The sequence below is a fragment of the Schistocerca americana genome, chromosome 4 (genome assembly GCF_021461395.2).
Source record: "Schistocerca americana isolate TAMUIC-IGC-003095 chromosome 4, iqSchAmer2.1, whole genome shotgun sequence".
NCBI lineage: Eukaryota > Metazoa > Arthropoda > Insecta > Orthoptera > Acrididae > Schistocerca > Schistocerca americana.
The window spans coordinates 404,540,726-404,559,585 of record NC_060122.1 but is presented as its reverse complement, the minus strand read 5'-3'; positions in this window follow the sequence as shown (position 1 = coordinate 404,559,585).

The following is an 18,860-nucleotide window of genomic DNA, read 5'->3' as shown; positions in this document are numbered from 1 at the left end:
TTCCGGACATGGGTCCCAAATAAAGTATTATCTACTCACACTTCTCTGCAACTCCTAGAAGTTTGCAACAGAATTTTCCGAACATCCTGTAGAAATGGAGACAGTCAGGTTCCTTGCAAGATCTACGTGCAAACTACACTTTATCATTTCGATCGAAACAAAGACAGAGCCACTTCTACAGCCTGTGAATGCTATGGTGCATTTGTACACAACAATGCCAAGGATAGATATCAGTGGATTAATGTTTCTGCAGCTTCATGAACGCAAGGCAAATTACGACCAAAAATTAAAAAAAAAGACTGTTTAGCTGCATAAATCTCGTAACTGAGCTCCAAAAATAAGAGAGAATAAGTTTCAATGTTACTTCCTAAATGTCTTCTTGTCAGCTGCAGAAATTAATTCATTGCTTTATTTGGACACGTGGTCTGAACGTAACTGCACCTCTGTCTTCAGGAGAACGACAAAAGGACTGTTAATATAATTCGGTAAACACTCTGAACTAATAGTGTGATTAAGCTTCTCGATAAAGAAATGTTTCCACAGCGTAAGCATTTTTTAGAAATAGTCGGACAAATATAATTTCCGACAGTAACATCAAATATCAGTAATTTCTGAATTGTCAGTTTGCATCAGCACGTTTTGCGAATTTGATCTGTAGGGACTAGTACATAGAGCTATATGCAGAACGGCCTCGATCATTTCTACCTCCATCCTAATTCTGTCTAAATAAAATTAATAATTATAGTGATGTACCTGAATGCTTAAAGAAACGAATATGTTTGTTTTCGTCATCCAACAGACAAAAAATGGTTCAAATGGCTGTAAGCACCATGGGACCTAACATCTGAGGTCATCAGTCCTCTAGACTTAGAACTACTTAAACCTAACTAACTTAAGGACATCACACACATCCATGCTCGAGGCAGGATTCGAACCTGCGACCGTAGCGGCAGCGCGGATCCTGACTGAAGCGCCAGGAACCGCTCGGCTACAGCATCTGGCCTGCAACAGACACTTCGTATTTTTGTGACGACTGCAGGAAACAAAAAAAAATGAACTGTTTCGTTATTAGTAAAATATACATTATTCAAAAAATTATCGTAAAAACTGGCTACAGGAATTGTTATAAAATATTTTATGTCAACAAACTGAAGTCACGACTGGTGGAAGCCGTCTATAAACTGACATGATAATGGCCTTGATTTTCTACTCACTTGTACAACAATTATATTTGCAACAGTTTAGCCGTCAAAAAAGAAAATGAATGATTTGAGACACTCTTGGTATGGTTCAAGTGCTTAAAATCTGCGTGTGAGCACTTTGTGACTTCGCGATGCGCTGCGCTGCGCTACGTTCTCGTGTCCAGGCTTCCTCTGCTTATTTGCCGATCCGGGCGCTAGACAGGAAGGGCTGTACAAACAGTTGTTATAGGATGTTATTCGTGGAGTAAAAATGAGTACTTCAAGATTCTCTTAAAAATACTTCTAGTGCGCTTTAGCAGATAAAATTTTGGCAGTTTGTTTCCTTTTATGTACTCTTCCTGTGGGAAATTTTCACAGTAGCTTCCGACACGTCGGATTGGACGATTCCATTGTGAGGTGTGATCCAGCATTATCACAGACTGTCTCTGTGTAATGTAGGTGAGTTATGTGGTTTGTATGTCTGCCGAGAGGAAATTCATCAATTTTGCGCGTCATGCGGAACAACAAGGTGTAGAGTGTCGTGTCATAGTTTAATCTGAATGTTGAATGGGAACTTATAGTTTTTCCACCCGCAAATAAAAGGATTTATTTGATATGACGAAATTTATATACAGTTGTTGGTTGGTTGGTTTGTGGGGGTTGAAGGGACTAGACTAAAAAGGCCATCGGTCCCTTATTTATAGTTGTAGCAAAGATAAGAAGAAGAAGAAGAAGATTAACGTGAATATGTTAGTCGTTAATGATAACTTACCGGCTCATACGAGCTACTGCGCGAAGCGCTAGCTTTCGCTAAGGGATGTGAGCCTAAAGATCGTTAGTCTTGCACATCAGCAACTTGAGTATGGCTTTCAGGCGGTTCTCCACGCTCTTTTAGCGAAATACTGCATTTTTCAACAATCTCTACCTCAGAAAATCCGATATGCAAACATATAAAGTGCAATAACATACAGAGTAGAGTTTACACGAAGCACAGGTAGCTGGCGCGCACGAGTTTAACTGAGGACTGTGACAACAAGGAAGGACATCGGCTTCAAAGTTTAAGAAAAAAGAAAAAATATGATCGCATGAAAACAGTGGAGCATTTACGGTGTAATGAATGCTAGGGAAAATGAGGCCACCAGTTAACTATTAGCTTCCGTCATTTCTACTTTACATGCGTTAATTTATTGAAAAGTGAGTGAATATAACACTTTCTTTACTAAGCTTTACTTTTACGTTGTTAAAGTTAAGGCTAACCGTGGGAAAAAGCCACTGTTTGCGTAATTTATTTATTTTTTCAGATCGCTATTGCTGCAGACATTAATTTTTACAAGCTCCACCTTCTCTGCTTCTTACCTACGTCATGCCTGTTACTCGTTTGTTACTATTTGTCTGAAAGTGAAAACAAATAAGACAGTAAAATTCTATTTAGATAATGACTGAAACTGAGCTTACAATTCTCTTCCTAATGTAGAAGTTTGCGACACTTCAACAACAATTCTGCAACATTCGTTTTAGTCAGATTAACGTTTGCACTGCGTGTAAGAAGTTGATGGAATTAAAAGGAAGGTTCAAAAGTGGGATTAAAATTCAAGGAAAAAGAGATTCGGTCCAGTGAGTACAGAATATGGACTGAAAGTAAATCGAATAAATACGAAAGTAAAGAGAAGTAGCAGAAATGAGAACAACGAGAAACCTAATGTGAGAACTTGTGATGGCGAGTAGATAGAGTTAAGTAATTCAGATAACTAAGCAGCAAAATAGCTCATTACGGATGGAGCGAGGTGCAAATAAAAAGCAGACTAGCACCGGCAAAAAGGGCATTCCTGGTCATGAGAAGGCTACTAGTATAAAAAATGGTTCAAATGGCTCTGAGCACTATGGTATATAACTTCTAAGGTCATCAGCTACTTAAACCTAACTAACCTAAGGACATCACACACATCCATGCCTGAGGCAGGATTCGAACCAGCGACCGTGGCGGTCGCGCGGCTCCAGTCTGTAGCGCCTAGAGCCGCTCGGCCACACCGGCCGGCCGTACTGGTTTCAAACATAGGTCTTAATTTGAGGAAGCCGTTTCTGATAATGTAAGTTGGGAGCACAGAAGTGTACGGCAGTGAAACATGGACTGTGGGAAAACAGGAACAGAAGAGAATAGAAGCATTTGAGATGTGCGGTTACAGAAGAATGTTGAAGATTATATAGACCGATAAGGTAAGGTATGAGTGGTTCTCCTCAGAATTGGCGAGGAAAGGATATATGGAAAACACTGACAGGAAGGGGGGACAGGGTGGTAGGACATCTGTTGAGAGATCAGGGAATAGCTTCCATAGTGCTAGAGGGAACTGTAGGATGTAAAAACTGTAGAGGAAGACACAAACGGGAATACATCCAGTAAATAATTGAGGACGTAGACTGAAAGTAATACCCTGAGATGAAAGTTGCCACAGGAGAGGGTAGCAATGAACCAGTCAGAAGACGTCTCGTGTGCAACTCGCGAACACATGTATAAATTTTCCAAGATTTTGTACAATTATTCAGACTGTTGTCGTTTCCTCCAACTATCTGTAGTATATGTCAAAGGGGGAATCTCACAATTTGTCAGATTATAATTGATAACATACTCCCTGCAATTACGACTAGCATTTTGCTCCTAATGTCCACAAGTTTTAACGAGGTGCTAGAGTGATTTAGTTGATCGTTTCGTTTCTTTACCTCCTTTTTTTCAGGTTTGGTCCCGAAAAGTTATTAAAATTCCGTCTGAGGACCTTGGCAATATTGTGTAGGCAGAATGTTGAAAACCGTACCCAATGAATTTCATTACACTCGTAGAATACGTTCATCAGGACGCGCGTCGCATAATTTTCGGACTTTCATCGCGAGGCTAAATAACACCCGCTGGGCGCCGGACAGCGTACATTTCCCCATTTCCTGCGAGGAATGTGGTCTCCGATAAAGTGCTGCGTAACAGGTCCTTACCGTCATCAGCTTCGGACACGCGATTTTATTCATGTGCTTGCAGGCTATTTATTTATTTGTCTTATTCGACAGTAGAGAATGCGACGTTCACAGTGGAGAACGGGAGAAGATCGCAAAGAAACGAATATTCTCGAGGTAAAAACGTGCTACGTAGCCATCGAGTTCATCTGACAATACGTGCTAGCCGTGTAACAAAGAAGTACGAATTGGAATGTCGTATCAGCAAGGAGGCTAAAAATGAGCCGAAAACAGAAGTAGACCATTCAGCAGTGTATTTGTTTCTGTTCACTTATAAAAATACAGCTGTCGTTGGAGCCTAACTCCAGAAAATTCTGTGTGAAGCGAGTGTGACCTGGAAGCCAAGGGAAGGCAGAATTCGGTTACGATTGTGGACGGGGCCGTAATTAGTTACTATTAGTTGCCTTTTTCAGTTACACACATTCATTTTTAAAACAGTAATTCCAGACTCAACAAAAAAACATACCACACGTTATTAATGAAGGACTAACAACTGTGTAAATAACAGTGTTTTCAGTGTGTTACAATTTAGCAAATCACCATAAAATACAGATACAGATAAAGTTAAAAAAAACCAAGCCACTGTGATCACGGCTGAAGGCCTTACTCGTCAAGAATGGCTATAAATTAAGAACGTTTAAGAACTTGCTGCAGTTACAACTTACAGGTATTGAAATTCTAAAAAGTAAGTGGCCATAAACAGGGCAGAAGGTATCAGACGCCAGGAATGGCAGTAAATAAGGCTTTAAGACTTATTGCTAAAGTACAACTATCGAATTACTTTTTTAAAGCAAATGACCACACGGCTAGAAGCCTTACTCGCCAAGAACGGCAATTATATAAAAAAAATTAGAAACCTGCTGTAGAACATCAAATACAAGCAATGGTTAATTAAAAGAAACGGGCGAAATAAGATGATGGTAACCTTGTAACACAACCCTTACACTGCTATATTTATTCCAGAAGGTGACCAGACCTATTAACTAGACATACATAACCTCTGAGAAGGTCCGGCAAGGAACACTTTCGCGAGCGATGAGATAGGCAGCCAAGAGTTGCATTCACTTCACAAGACTAGTGGCAGTCCCACGAATGACTAATGATAATCTTGCTGAAGTACCTGACGTCCGATAAACGAAATCCAACGATGAAACAATTCGCACAAGCCGGAACCGGCGGTCTGCACTATGTCCCCAGAATACTGTGCTTAGAGCGCCCAGAACGAGAAAGTAATCACTACCACCAGAGTAGAAGAATCACCAACTGGCCGCCAGGGCAGGTAACTCGGGCGTTAGCGGCCACCAGGCAAGAAAAATTATCACAGGTTGAACTTAAATTGTAACAAGTTGAGTGCAGTAAATAATAATAAGAAGTCGAGGAATGCTAATCAGATCCGCCTTCCCCAAGCACTCCACTCGCTGCTCTTCGTCTCGGCGACACTAAGAGCAGCAACACGAATCCATGTCATTGGAGAATCGCGAACTATCACAGTGGTGGAGGTTTCTCTTCTTGGATTGAAATGCACTCATATTAAAGCTTGCTGGATCCGGTTTACGACCAGGTTGTGCACCCTCGGGACCACAGCCCTTCCATCCGGCAGTCCACGCGTGCCGCCAGCAGTCCCGATGTGTTCTTGCACTGTGCAGACCTAGCTTCTCCTGAGTCCCCAACCAAACTAGCCCACTCACACAACCTTGCAAAACAACGACGTCGCCCCAAAGACAGGGCAACAGTTACTACATATCGATAACCGCCGCTGCTGCCACCAGCGGACAGGCAACGCTTACGAAACCGAGTGGCGCCAGTCAACACGAGAAGAAGACAAACGGTTCGCAACCATGCCAACTAAACGATACCGTCTGGCCTCCAACAGAGGGCGGAAACTTACAAACGGCATCAACGCAAGCTGCAACATGGCTCAGTGAGGGCATAGGTTGTACAGAATATTTCGATAAAGACGGAAAACATGTATCCAATTTTCAAAAAATGTTCAAATGTGTGTGAAATATTATGGGACTTAAGTGCTAAGTCATCAGTCCCTAAGCTTACACACTACTTAACCTAAATTATCCTAAGGACAAACACACACACCCATGTCCGACGGAGGACTCCAACCTCCGCCGGGATCAGCCGCACAGTCCATGAATGCAGCGCCATAGACCGCTCGGCTAACCCCTCGCGGCATCCAATTTTCGGGGAACCAGCAGATTACATATTGTTTAAGCTTGTGCATACAGATCAGTCGTCATACAAGACTGACAATTGAGTATCTAAGTAATTCAACGAAACTGCAGATCCATGTCGTATTAATAAAAATATTTTGAAACTTTACACACGTTGTTTGCCAGCCCTATTTGGAAATGTTCTTGCCACTTCCAGAGAACCACAGACTAGTGTATTCAGTTGATAGGTAATTCCATGACTCTTACATCACTGACTCACTTCAAAACGAAATTACCGGCACTTGTAAGTGGCAGTCAATTGAAAGCGAGACAGATGAAACAAAAGCAAATAAACTATTTATTATTTACAAAGTAATCGCCATAACTGATAATACATTTATCCCCATGTGGGACAAGACAAGTTAATGCCTTCATGAAAAGATATTTGCTGTTGCCTATAGAAGCATGATTGTACCCAGGAATGCACTTCTTCGTCCGAAGTAAATCGTCGGCCACGAATGATTTTCTTCAGTGCTCCAATAATATGGAAAACGCATGAGGAGAGATCGAGACTTAACAGACGATATGTAGGGGCTTCCCAGCGAAACTTCTGTAGCACAGTCGAAACAACGCTGACAACAATGGACCCGCCCATGTCATTTCCATGTTTTTTCTCCCCTGAAGAAAGTCGTTCGTGGCCGACGTTCTGCTTCGGATGAAGAGGTGCATTCCTCGCTACAATCGTGATTCCGTAGGCAACCCCAAAGTTCCCAGTATGAAACTTTCACTCTGCAGCGGAATGTGCGCTGATATGAAACTTCGTGGATCTGCCAGGAAGTTTCAACCCCAAAGTTCCTTTCATGAAGGCACTGACTTGTCTTGTCCCACAGTAGAATAAACGCATTAAGAGTTACGTCGTTTACCTTTGAAATAATAAACAGTTTACTCACGTCATTCCATCTGTCTCGTTATCATATGGCTTCTCCTTACAAAAAGGATTAGTTTCAGTTCTCTATGTATATTTAATTTGTTTTTGCGTATGGTGCAACCTGGACATTTGCATGTTGGTAAATACCGTAATTGCTTAAATTTAATGGAACTAAAGATGTTAGTCTTTGACGCTGCTCATGTTAGAAACGTACGTACACGTAATTATGCACAAAAGTGAACGTATTTACCCTTTGTATCATACACGCTGTTAGTGTTTGATTACAAATATGACTCTAGAACGAAAGATGATGTTTGGAAGAAACGATTTCAATTTTTATTTCAAATGTCTATTGGTAGACATCTTATGTTACTGGACAAATGATGAAAATTTTGTGTGGCTATGTATAGAACTCCTTTATAGCCACTGACGGTTTCAGTGATGGGTAATACTGTTTATTTTTCTTTTTGGTGTCTTTGTTTTCGAAGTTATGACAAGTTAGAAAGAATTACAACTATGTATATATAAGGTGAACCAGAACTCCACCGACAAACTTTCAGACGTTCTTCAGGGATACCTTCGAGTATTTCGGTACTGAGAAGATATGGTCTCCGGCGGATAGTTACTGCGTTATTGTATTTCGTTTGCTTTCTTGTCCCAACTTATGACCCTGATTGTACGTAAATCATCAAGTGAAAACTGATACATGTTTTCATTGGATTGCACACAATAATTTCACACGTTAATGCAGTATCTGTATTTGACAGTGTCTGTAAAGTTCGATGCAATGTTCTTTTGGACTTGCATGCTTGTCCGAAGGAACGTTGCATCGAACTTGGTGGAAACTGTCAAATACAGACACTGCACAAATGTGTTTCATGCCAAAGCCAAGACAACCTGACGTGAAAACTAAGTAAGTCTTTCCCTGTGCGGGTATCACACAACTCTGAATACATTTTATGAAATAATTTCACAGAAGTAAAACTTGAATTTCAGCAACTGAATAAATGAATTTCATTATTTTGATAACTGAAGTATGCAGTTCAAAAAATGGTTCAAATGGCTCTGAGCACTATGGGACTCAACTGCTGAGGTCATTAGTCCCCTAGAACTTAGAACTAGTTAAACGTAACTAACCTAAGGACATCACAAACGTCCATGCCCGAGGCAGGATTCGAACCTGGGACCGTAGCGGTCTTGCGGTTCTAGACTGCAGCGCCTTTAACCGCACGGCCACTTCGGCCGGCAAGTATGCAGTTTCCCCAGTATAGCGTCCACGGGTAATGCGTATGGGTACAGTATTCCATAGTTAAACTGTCACCCAACGAGGGCATACCACTCGCTACACGCTCGGTAATGCATTGCTCAGCGTTTAGGAAATGGTGTATCTATTCTCTACAAGCAGTAGCACCGTTTCTATTAGAAAATATCTGCATAAATATCATATCGACATACTTAGCATTTGAAAATACGTGTTACATTCTTAAACGATACAGTAAAACCGGCGAACAACTCAGTGAACGATCATAGTTGAAAAATTCATTTATGCAAATTCAGGCACAGCTTCACGACTTGAACGTAAAAAAAGGTGGTCAAATGTTTTGTGAAATAACTTGACTAAACGCAAAAAATAAAATAGATTAGAGAAATATTTGACGCACTTCACTTGTTCTATAGTCTCTCTTATTTTCTATCCTGAAACAAATCATTTCATCATATACTTGTCCAATTTTTCAGATCCTTTTTATTTTCTTTTCATTGTTTCCTTAAGAAAGCTTGATCTCATTTGTTTTCCTAGCGTCTTCTCGAAATGTCCTGAATGTAGTGCCTGATTCGAAGAAAGCCATTCTGACAGTTAAATATCACACCAATATAAGTTTTTCTGTACAACACAGTTAGGCCCTGAAGAAATGTACTTCCTGGCATTTCATTACATCACGTATACCCAGTCCTTTTGTCACTGCGTGCCACTGAACAGCTTTAGAAATTTGACAGTACTATAGGTTTTCCAGTTTTCAATGAACACGACGGGGGTGGGGGCGGGCGGATGTTGACCAACGACTGCCGCAGGGATAGAGAACGGTATGGGGGAAGTAATTTTCCCCGTCTTGTTCAATGCTAATAGGCCACATATTGTTTTTGCGTCATGAAATACACAGATATTCACAGGTAATAAGGTTTCCTGGAAGCATTTTCTTAGAGTCGTTCATGTTCACATTTGGTACTTATTTGTAATAAATGATATTAAAATAAATCAAGCCATTCTTGTACAAATATTCAAGATATAAGAGAGGAATGAGATTTGAAATATTCTTTAAATTGTTACATCACAAATAATATAAACAAGCTGAGCAAGAGAGTAATAAACTAAACATGGAGTACAGTTAACTAGCGTCCAAAAATCAAAATTTAGAATAGAATCAAACTTTGCCGGAAAATCCTACTTCAGAGTCAATATTAGACAGTTTTCAAATTTAGATTATGTTGGAAGAACATGTAAATGTTTCAGCTGGAGATTTATGTTACTATTTATCTGTAACCAGTGCTTCAAAGTCCGGCTTGACTGAGCTCGACTCAACTCTCAAGTCTTCGACACTAAGTCTATTTCTGTATTTATTTTTGATGTGCAAGGCTTATTTTGAGGTACAAGGGTTTTATCAAGCTAGTATCGGCGTTGATACTCATTTCCATTTTCTTTCACAAAAAGCAGATTTCCTCCCCCTCAAGTTAACGCAGGGTGCTTAGGACATTGATGATCTTTAAATAAAGAAGGCTTCATGATTTGATTTGAAAGTGTTTCAAGCATAAAACACATTAAGGGTTGGGTTATCACTGGTTTCTCTACTGGCCTCTACTGTAGAACCAAACTTTATGTAGCTTTCGTCGTACTTACGGTAAAGTGTTGGTTTAAGTTTTTTAACTGCATCATTGTAGGTAGAAGGAGTTTCATGGCCTGAAGATCGGTTCTTGGTTAACATAAAATACAATCACATATAAGTGACACAATTTACTTAATGTTCACGTAACAGTTACACTAGACAAGAATTGTCCCGTTTTAATACGCACACTACGGTTCTAGATCCAAGCTTTCTTCGTATCACGATGACATTTAAGGTAACGCCCAACAAAGAGACAATAACAACAATAAATTGTTCACTGCGTAATGACTGCTGCAGCGCCACATGTAGGTAGACCCGTAAGTTATCAGCAGTTGCAAAGCTGCGCGAAAACTTTCTAATACCCACCAACGACACCCGATCACAATATCAAAACAAGACGAATCACTCTCGGCCGATGCAGCGACGACTAATAAACGGAGCGGTGGGGAGCATACAGTCCGAATTTCTCTTCCTGGATGCCAGTCGAGGCAGACATTCTGTGATAAATCCATTTTCTTTGACATTATACAGATGTTAATTTTATTAATCAATTTTCGCATTATTATTTTACTTAAAAAAATAACGCCCGAGAATAGTTTTACCCGTATGAGTACGCGCCACCTGAAATGTTCTTGTCTACCACAAGTGGTACGCGTATCGCCATCTGGGAACCACTGAATTAGATAGCTGTTAGTGAAATATTTCAATTTTAGTCTTTTATTCGTCCTCAGCGACTTTATTCGTATATAACGAATTAATAAGCAACCAACTGCATAAAAGAGATTTAATTTCTTTACCTTTGTCGTGCACTCAGTGCCCTTCTTCAGAACGCATTATTTGCGAGTGTAAAATTGGTTATTATTATTTTTGGGCCACGACATTTTGCTGTATGCTTATTTTTGACACTCGCAAATAATGCCATAGACGTATTTTTTGCTACTAGTTGCTTATTATTAAGTTATGTTTAAATTTCCCCTCGAATCACGAATAATTTTCTCTTAATTACCCTGATTACTTTATAGCGATTAATTTTCTAATTGCGAAAGTGAACCTCACACTGGATAGTTGCCGCGCGGGATTAGCTGAGCGGTCTGAGGCGCTGCAGTCATGGACTGAGTGGCTGGTCCCGGCGGAGGTTCGAGGCCTCCCTCGGGCATGGGTGTGTGTGTTTGTCCTTAGGATAATTTAGGTTAAATAGTGTGTAAGCTTAGGGACTGATGACCTTAGCAGTTAAGTCCCATAAGATTTCACACACATTTGAACATTTGAACTGGACAGTTTGATATGCCGTTTGTCCACTTCGCCCTCTTTCTGTGGATGTGAAAATTGAGACAAAAACCTCTTGTGAACTTTGCAGGGAGTCTTGTTTGCACTCCACTCAAACTTCTGGCCAAAAGATATAAATAGACGCACTGCAGCTGGAGTACCACACATGAAATAGGAATTTGTAACCAACAAAAACTGAATAGATATTATATGGAATGTCGTATTCAAATTAGTGTTTGGGATTTATTATTCCTCATGAGAGACCCTGTATGCGGCCAAAATGCTTCATGCGGTTGACGATTAACGAAATGTTCCGGGTTATTATGTCGTGGTCGAATAGATTTTAATGTGAAATCCATCCGACTACGTCATGATACTCCGGAATACAGGGTGTCCCAAACAGAATGACGCGAGCTTATTTATTACTAAGAAGGGCTTAACACCAACAAATTCCATACTAAATTACTCAGAAAAAACTGAAGTTTATAAAAATGCATCGTAAATGTTCAATATGTCCTCCATTGGCTGCGCGAACGACATCGAGCCGATAGCTGAATTCTTCCCAAACTGAGCGTAAGGTGTCTTCTGTCACTGAAGCTACAGCAGCTGATATTCTGGTTATTTGTTAATCAGTGTCACGAGATAATGGAGGAACGTAAACACTTTGTTTAACATATCCCCACAGAAAGAAATCACGTGATGTTAAGTCAGGGGACATAGGAGGCCAAGAGTGTAAAACCTGGTCTCGTGGTCTTGACTGCACGCTCCAGGTCAGCGGTCGTAGCGACATCTAGCGGATTTTTTCTGAAACTCTAGCCCATGCCGATTACATCTACCGCTATTTCAGTTAACTAGTGACATCTGTCTCAATATTATTACAAGTTGAAATCGGGTCATTGTTTTTCGGACACCCTGTATTTTATTAGTTGTGAAATTTCCGTCGGTGAAAGTTTAATTTTTGCTGTTTGTGTGGTTGAGATTAAGAATGAAAGGCGTCCATTACAATCTTCCATATATCCTGTTTTTGTTGTTTTCTCGCCAACAGTTTTCTTTGCTATTACAGGTATATCTGTGGTACGTTGATCGACTACCGCACATTCCCGGCTGTCTTGACCGCACGAGTGTATCTGTCCGAGGTTTTGAGGGGCGAGTGGTGGCTTCGCTCAGCGTCTGGAGAGTGCATGGCCGCCGCACATGGCCGCTTGCTATCAAAGAAAGGAAGATGTTATGTTTCGATCTTTTCCGTTTGGCCTGCTCCGAAGGTCTGTTTCGCTAGTGTGTGATATGGTGCGCTAATGAGAGAGGGGGAACCGTGCATGAAAGCAGCAATCGGCTACACAGTCCAGTCACATTGATGTGGCCACCTGCCAAAAACCTGAATGGCCACCTTGCGCAGGGCGGACCGCAACGGGGCGTGCAGGAACAGCGTCAGTGAGATACTGAAAGGTTCCAATAGGAACGTGGAGCCGAGCCTACTCCAGTGGCGTGGCCAGCTGCGCCAGGTTTCTCGGATGAGGATCCACGGCGCGAACAGCCCGGTCGAGGTGGTCCCACAGCTTCTCGACTGGACTTATATCCTCAGATTTTGGTGGCCAGGGTAGTACGGTAAGCTCATCCTGGTTATCTTCGAACCACGCGCGTACACTGAGAGCTACGTGACTCATTGCATTCTCCTGCTGGTAGATGCCATCGTGGCGAGGAAACACAAACTGCATTGAGAGTTTGACATGGTTCCCAAGGAGAGATGCACACTTTTGTTGATGCACTTTGCCTTCAAGAATGAGGCGATCACACGGAGAATGCTACGAAAACGTTCTCAGACCATAGCCGATGCAGGGTATTTGCTTTCTGACTTTTCAAGTGTTACACGCCAGCGACCATCTGTGTAGTGGAGCGTAGAACGTGATTCATCTGAAAAAGCTACCGGTCACCACTCAGTAGACGCCCTAGTTGCGATATTGGCGTGCAAATTCCAGTCGCCGATGAACAGCAGCCGAGATGGGTGCATGAACCACGTTTCTGTTGTGGAGGCCCATACGAAGCAATGCTAGCTGAATGGTCACTGAGGAGACACTGCTGATAGCCCCTTGGTTCTTCTGGGGAGTTCAGTTGCTCAGCACTGCAGCAAGCGAGTAGTTTACAAACTTAGCCGTTTCGGAAATGCTTTCACCCTTGGCCCGAAAGCCAATGATCATTTTCTATTGGACGTCAGATAAATCGCTCCGTTTCTTCATTAGGAAAACGATCGCAGTGTTTTTTCCGCGTCCCCAGACACGCTTTATACACCCTACACTGCTAGTGCTACCATCTGCCATCTGTAAATTGTCATTGCACGTTGACGTCGAACATAGGCGGTGTTCACATTCATGTGACTGGTCCATGTATATTGGCAAAGTGCGGTTGTTTAAGGTAATATTGTCGAATAGGTAAACGAGTGAAAAAAGTCGCAGCTACGAACAATGTGACATATATCCAGGTAGTAGTAGTGATCGGCTTAGGAAGCTGACATCTCGTTCACCAAAAAGGTTTTCAATTTCACTGAGCCGTGCGCGGGTCGTGTTCATGCCATTTATTGTCTGTCGTCTTCTTTAAAGGTACTGCCTCCTCGTTTTCTTATTCCATTTACTGCCGTCACTAACTTCTGCCTTACTTGCTCGTGAGTGGCAGCAGCAGCGCTTATCGATAAGTGCACTGTCGTACCATCTGTGGAGCGACCGATAGTGTTTTCGGGTAGTAGTATGTCTGGAAGTGAGTTGGAGGCGGACCAGGAGGGCGGTCGGGACGCAGCAGCAGTGCAGTAGGGGATGGAGCTCCAGTGAGGACCGCACAGCCAGTACCAGCGGGGACGACTGTTGGTTGGTCGTTCGGTCGGTCGTCTCATCGACGACGTGTATTTGGGTCGGATCCTTCCTGTGCAGAGGTGTCGGTTGTGTTCCCTCTGCATGTTTGGGTCTGAAGGAAGTCATTTTGGTTGGAGACTGACCAGCAGTTCAGTTGGAGAGATACCAGGAAGGCAGTTGGGCGCAGCAGCAGTGTAGTCGGGGACGGAGCCCCAATAAGGTCCGCACAGCCAGTACCAGCGCGGGCGACCGTTGGTTGGTTGTTGGTTGTTCGATCAGCCGTCTCATCAATGGCGTGTATTTGGTCGGTTCTATCCTGTGCAGAAATGTCGGCTGTGTCCGCTCTGCATAATTGGGTCCGAGCCAGTCTCTCCGGGACATCGTCCGTCTGAAGGGAGTCAGTTCAGTTGGACCAGGAGTGCAGTCACGCATGGAGCAGTGAGTCGACAGACTCAGTCGGAAGGCGGACAGTGCGAGTACGCGCCGAGACCGTGGTCTACGCAGATGGAAGGCTGTTGGTCAGTCAATTGGCTGGTCGTCGCATGGCGAGATGTGGTCTGCTGAGCACTGACAGCAGTATCGGTCGGGGAAGAGTTGGCAGCCAGCAACAGTTGGATTCGTATGGTGTTGGTATTCGCCGGGACCGCTGTCAGTGAAGGTGGGCTGCCATTTTTTTTCTCAGCCCATGACACGTGTGACAACAAGTCGTGTGTTTTCTTGCCTGGAATCTGCAGCCTCTGGTAGTGACATGACAGTTGTGACTTGTGTTTTTGTATTCTTTTAAACTCGTCTAGAGTGATGTTTCATGCTTTGATCTTGGTGAGGCCCAGTCTGAAGTTGAAAGTTCCCCGTTCATAAATTAAGAATGACTGTACTGGTAAGGTTCTACGTTATTTGCTTTTCAAACAGATGAGCAAAACTGAACGTACTCACACAGTTCTCTCTTTAGCATGAGATTTTCACTCTGCAGCGGAGTGTGCGCTGATATGAAACTTCCTGGCAGATTAAAACTGTGTGCCGGACCGAGACTCGAACTCGGGACCTTTGTCTTTCGCGGGCAAGTGCTCTACCAACTGAGCTACCCAAACACGACTCACGCCCCGTCCTCACAGCCTTAGAGCACTTGCCTGCGAAAGGCAAAGGTCCCGAGTTCGAGTCTCGGTCCGGCACACAGTTTTAATCTGCCAGGAAGATTCAGTTCTCTCTTTACTTATTCTGATCACCACTAAACTGACACACAATATTTTTTAGCGCAACGCAATAATCCCTACAAAAGAATGGCCCTGACTAACAATAACCAATACGTTTCTTGAATCACTTACTTCACAAAAATCTTCGTTACTCGAATTACTGCAATAGAGCGAGCGCCAATACTGACAGCTAAATAAAAGATTCTAACTACTGAAGGCACTAACTACTGATAGGCATTGTTAGCAAATGAAAGATTTTGATAGAGAACAAACAATGTATTTACCACAATAGTGTTCAAAAGTCCATGACATCTAGTCTTACAAATTTCCTTTTTCTGACGGACACACGTCCAAATCGTCCGCTCTCAAGACTCTGGCATCTCTCTCCCCACATCCACCACTGTTGGCCGCTCACCTCCAACTACCCAACGCTACGCGCTATTCATATCCAACTGCCCAACACTAGACAAGCAAATATTTCAACAATGAGTCCAACCAGCCACAGATTGTACACAGCGCAGTCAGCTATTTTCATACAGAGCACCACGTGGCGTTACCAACATAAAAACCTAAACAGCCTACTTACTAAGTTATTGGTATCTCGGTGTACTCTTCATCGGCCGATATTTTCCATTATCTGTGCAGCTGGATCTGACTGTTGGAAATCGGTCAGATTGTCGGTCGGTCGCGAACCGTCCCTTGGTTGTGTTGCCTTCCGATTAAGAGCTTCTTGGCCGGGCTGCCTGTCTCACCTAAGTGTGCGTTAGTGTTACTTCCCAGACCGACCCTTGGAACCTTCTGAGCGCCGCTCCTCCTGCTTTACAAAGTGATTTCCTTTTATTTTTTAAGCACTGTGTGTGGCCTTCAGCCGAGTTTTAGGTTACTTAAATTGCAAGGCTGTTCTTTTAGGACTTAAGCCGTAAAATTGTTTTCTGCATGCTGTGTGTGGCCTTCATCCGAGTTTTAGTCTCTCTTCAATTAGAAATTCAAAATCGTTGTCTTGCCCTTAAGTCATAAGATTGTTATTCTTTAGTATGAGGCCTTCAGCCGAGTTTTACACGAAATATTTTAAGATAAGGCCTTCAGCCTTTCCAAATTGGAAGCTCTTCTTCCTACAAGTATGTCTTCTTCCTAGGCCTTAAGCCGTTAAATTGTTTGTTGATATGCGGTCTTCAGCCGAGTTTTCAGCCTATTTAGAATTAACATTGAAAATCTTTGTTTTGGCCTTAAGCCGTAATACTGTTCTTGTTTAATGTATAGCCTTCAGCCGATTTTTATCGAAAGAAAAAATTTGTTTAAAGGAGCGAAGCTTGCAGAAAAACTCCTGTACCTAAATTCCTTGCTTAGTCCTCGGGCCTTGAATTTTCGTAGGTTGCCTTCAGCCGATTTAACAAATAATGTTTATATGTTGAGTGCAACTGACAGTAACTTTCCACAAATATAACCTCATCCGCTCTGTCCTGCTAGTTCAGGGATGTCATTCATATTTTTATTTTTTTATTTTGACTTTATTTCCTTTTTTCATATCCACATTATGGAGCTAAGAGCACAACGCAAATCACGTAATATTAATTTAATTGTTTTGTGTAGAGTAATTTTGCTTCTTCGGACCAAATAATAACCCTGAAGAGAAAAAGAAAATCTCAATTCGTTATTGTCATTATGTTTTTTTGTCTATTTACTTGAAGGTTTACTTTTGCAAGACAGAAGTGCTGAATGGTCTGAAGGCTTGCACTGATGCCTTATGCAGAGGTAATTGCACAAATATTATCGTGTTTCAATTAGATCGAGTATTCAATAGGAACCATTTCTGCTCCGAGAAATTTAGCCAAATTTGAAGCATTTCTTGACATTTGTAAATTATTTTCAGCTCGCGGAAAGTAAGTTTGTGTCAAGAGTTCCAGGGCGAAAAGTGTTTCGTTGTCTCTTTATGCACTGCGACGACGTTACATTACTAGTTCACCATGGCGAATAAGTTAAAGTTCACGTCACAATTACACTTGACAAGAAATATGTCGTTGTAATACGCACACTGCGGTTGCAGACCCAAGCTTTCTTCGTATCACGATACCATTTAACGTAATGTCCAACAAAGCGACAATAACACTAGTTCAAAAATGTTCAAATGTGTGTGAAATCTTATGAGGCCGGCCGAAGTGGCCGTGCGGTTCTGGGCGCTGCAGTGTGGAACCGCGAGACCGCTACGGTCGCAGGTTCGAATCCTGCCTCGGGCATGGCTGTGAGTGATGTCCTTAGGTTAGTTAGGTTTAAGTAGCTCTAAATTCTAGGGGACTAATGACCTCAGAAGTTGAGTCGCATAGTGCTCAGAGACATTTGAACCAGTTTTTCATGTCTCTAAGCTTACACACTACTTAACCTAAATTATCCTAAGGACAAACACACACACTCACACCCATGCCCGAGGGAGGACTCGAACCTCCTGCGGGTCCAGCCGCACAGTCCATGACTGCAGCGCCTTAGACCGCTCGAATACCAACAGTAAACAGGTCACTGCGTAATGACTGCTGCATCGTTTCAGATACCAAGATAATTTGCGTTGCGTTACGTGTACATATGAATTCTTCCTGGTGATACTCAGATCGCGTATTAATATTTCCTTTCGACTCTATTCACTTGTAAAGAGGGCAGGTCATCTTTAATCAGGCCATTTTCGAGAGGTACTTTAATGTTTACTGGCACTAGCTTAGTCACGTTCAATTTAACAGACGTCATACAAGTATGTCGAGCTTGTTTTAGATTTTTAACAGTGTTCATTGTAGTGGTGGTGGCGTTATGAGAGGGAAGTCACCAGTAGTTTCCCGGGCGATGAGACTGGCAGCGCGCCGCGACGCGACGGCCGGGCAGACAATGCACATAGCGGGGTGAGGTCCGCCGCTGCGTCACGCGACTGTCCGGCCCGCGCTGCCACTCCCTCCGCTCTCCGTCACTCCTGGCACATCTCCCGCAAGGAATTCAATAGATAGCAATCCGAGTTAATTAGCGGTGCACCGCGCTGCGCTCCGAGCCGCATCCGTCCGCGGCGGCTGCGCGCGGGACCAGTTTTTGCGCTTCCTTTTCTTCCTCTCCTTCTTCGTCTTCTTCTTCTAGGGCCGCGGCTCCGCAGGCGAGCCGCCCCTTGCCCTCGCCTCCGCAGCCGGCAGGCGATTCCGATTTTCGGTTCGGCTCGGCAGAGGCGGCGTGCAACAGATGGCTGCCGGCGATAGTGGCGCTAACATACTGCGCGGCGGCTGCGGGCTTAACTAGCGCCTCCATCAGGGTGCCGCGCATGCGCAACGAGCTCAATCGCGTGTCGGCTCGAACACTCACGGCGCGCCCGCGCGGCTACCTGCTCATCGCGGATAGCACGACTGGTCTTAACGGCCGTGAGAGAGAACCGTGTTGTCTCGGGACGCCAGC